Consider the following 2,669-nt stretch of genomic DNA (forward strand, 5'->3'; position numbering starts at 1 on the left):
ATACCTGTGTATCAATATACTTCCCCACCCACATCCCCTATTTCCCTTGCATCTCGTCCCAGAGGATGGATGTCAAAGGGATATATTAGTGATCACTGGGACTAGCAAGGGACGCCCCCATACTTGGTGTGGCACAGCTATTATATTGGAAAGCTGCAGCTGTGCCATCGTGTTATGTCTAAACCGTTAGGAGCTGTTGCTGACCGACCAGAAAACAGTACAACATGGTGTTATGTATTCTAAATGTCCTTGTACAAAATGTGCAGACGAAATCCCAAGAAGAGTCACTGAATAACAAAACATCATGTACAGCGTATTTCTAAAATAATGTCACAAAAACAAAGGTGTTATGTGTGTCTGTGCAAGCAGAAGCAGCCTAAAACATCTAATGCGCTACACTAAGGGAGAACCAAAGTGGGCCCAGAAGGGACATCACTACAGAGACACAGTCCCCATCGGGGACGTATCTGCGGATGGTAGCCCAACTGGAGGTCTTGTGGAATCTGTGAACCCCAAATGCGCACCATAGGGAATCGGTAGGGTACCAAAAATGCACAGCGTAGCTTCTCTAAAAGCCTGGGTCTGCTTCAGAATCACCAATGTACCTGGAAATTCAGGCTGCATCAGGACCAGATCAGGGACCGGGTGTGAGATGGGGAACCAGGACCAAGACCGTGAAGTACCCAGATGTCTTTTGATGTGTCCTGACCAGAGTGGCGGGAAGAGGGGGTATCAGGCTTTTACTTGCGTTTCTGGATTTAACAGACAATTTTGAGAGGGGTAACAATCTCTCTCTGGTTCGGCCTGGGACCGAGGGCACATTCACTTCCTCGACGTTGAATGGATCTGGGCCTTATGCACTTTATGAAGCTCCACGATGTAGAGTTAGACCTCACGGTTGCAGATGGCCTTTGTATTAGTCCAAGAGCAGACGTGGCACGAATTCTAGTTACACATGGTGATCAGACTCCAGAGACACAAGTAGTAAGTGTCTCTCACCAACATCAGTTCATGACAATCCTTGCAGGATTTAAACCCTGTAGACATAGGGGAGACATGTCCAATGCACACTGGAAAAACTTTGTATAAACGTTTTTGTCAGGTGCCAGAAGGGAAGGATCAAGTTCTGGATCCGCGTAGAAAGAAAGAAACTGACGTCGAGGTGCAGAGCTGGCTGTTATAATGTGGGCTCGAAACTACTTCTGGGCGGGATGGATTAGACACAGGACCACACAGCGCCATCTATACACGTCTGAGGGAATTGATTAGAAAAATCTCCAGATCGAGTTTGGCACAAGTAGGCATTCACAAGGTGAGGAATCTGCAGGTAGAAGTATCCATCAGAAAAGATGTTGGTACTATTGTGCATGCCCACCCTACATAGACGGTGGAGCCTTCTTTCTGCATCCCCGTCAGCATGTATCTGACGTTTATGGGGAACATTTTGTGGAGTTTGTCGGGACTGAGGTACCACTGCATCATGATTTTCAATGCTGATTCTTTGTGCAGAACTGATAGGCTATCTTTGTAAATATTCCCATCACTCTTTGGACACTTCTGCATTCAAATACCTTCTCAAATTAGTAATGTACTTCCTAGAGTCATCTTTCTGAGGGAAGTTTAGCAGTCTGTAGAAGGCTGAAACCCGTTGGTGTAGTGCCTTTAAATGAGGGGAAAGGTTTTTCCCTTGTGTTAGAAGTCTTGTTGCTGTCTTTTATACACAGCAGAAGAACTCATTGACTGACTTGTTGATAGCAAAACCTGAGTGACTGACCGTTCATAGGTGCTTTTACACTATGCAAAGGATTTGATTTCTCTGTTTACAACTTTGGGTGGGGGTTGAAACCGTTCATGCTAGCAGGGACAGGCAATCTTACATTATAAACCCCCTGATGCAGTGGCACCCAAGCTGCTTTGATTTGCCTTCTCAGATCTACAGCCAGGTTTAGGAGACAGAATCATCCCACATTTCCTCCCTGGTTGTAAACATATCAAGTCAGACTCATGGATTTTACAAATTGTTCAAGGGAGCAATGCCCTACCATTCATTTTGCCCCCCAGACCGGCCTCCCTCCAGCAGGACAGACTCTGCAGGCCATAAATCAAATTGAATGCAGGAACTCAACCTCCTTCTGGTAAAGGGTACGATTGATTGCTGAACTAGGAAATGTGAGGGATGCTACTCTTGCTGCTTCCTTGTGCCTGGAGGCCAGAGGTCTCTGAGCTCACTTCCTCCAGGTGGACCCCTAATCTAGCAGCAACGAGTCTGTTAGGTTGTATGACATTACAACGCAACATTTTACAACGCGGACCTTTATAATATGTATTTAACTATTCATGCCTTTACCACTCAAGTACATTAAGACGCATCTCTTTCCAAAGCGTATTTTTGTTTTATAATAGATTTTTTTTAAAGTCTTTCTTAATACATTTACGCATTGTTGGATTCATTTACGTGAAAAATTATTTTTTACAACTTTTTTATGCTGTTGTAAAATTTTTAAAGCTATTTTATATTGATGTCTTTAAGAAGATATCAGTTATATTGCCTTCCTGAGTTACACCACTATGGGGTTTTACATTTCTGGTTTCTGGATATTGTTTAAATCTCAGGATTTGTGGTATTTAAGAACCATCCAGTTCATTTTTCTTGGAGAACTGTTTTTATT

This window comes from Lissotriton helveticus, chromosome 1_1, assembly GCF_964261635.1.
Source record: "Lissotriton helveticus chromosome 1_1, aLisHel1.1, whole genome shotgun sequence".
Lineage (NCBI taxonomy): Eukaryota > Metazoa > Chordata > Amphibia > Caudata > Salamandridae > Lissotriton > Lissotriton helveticus.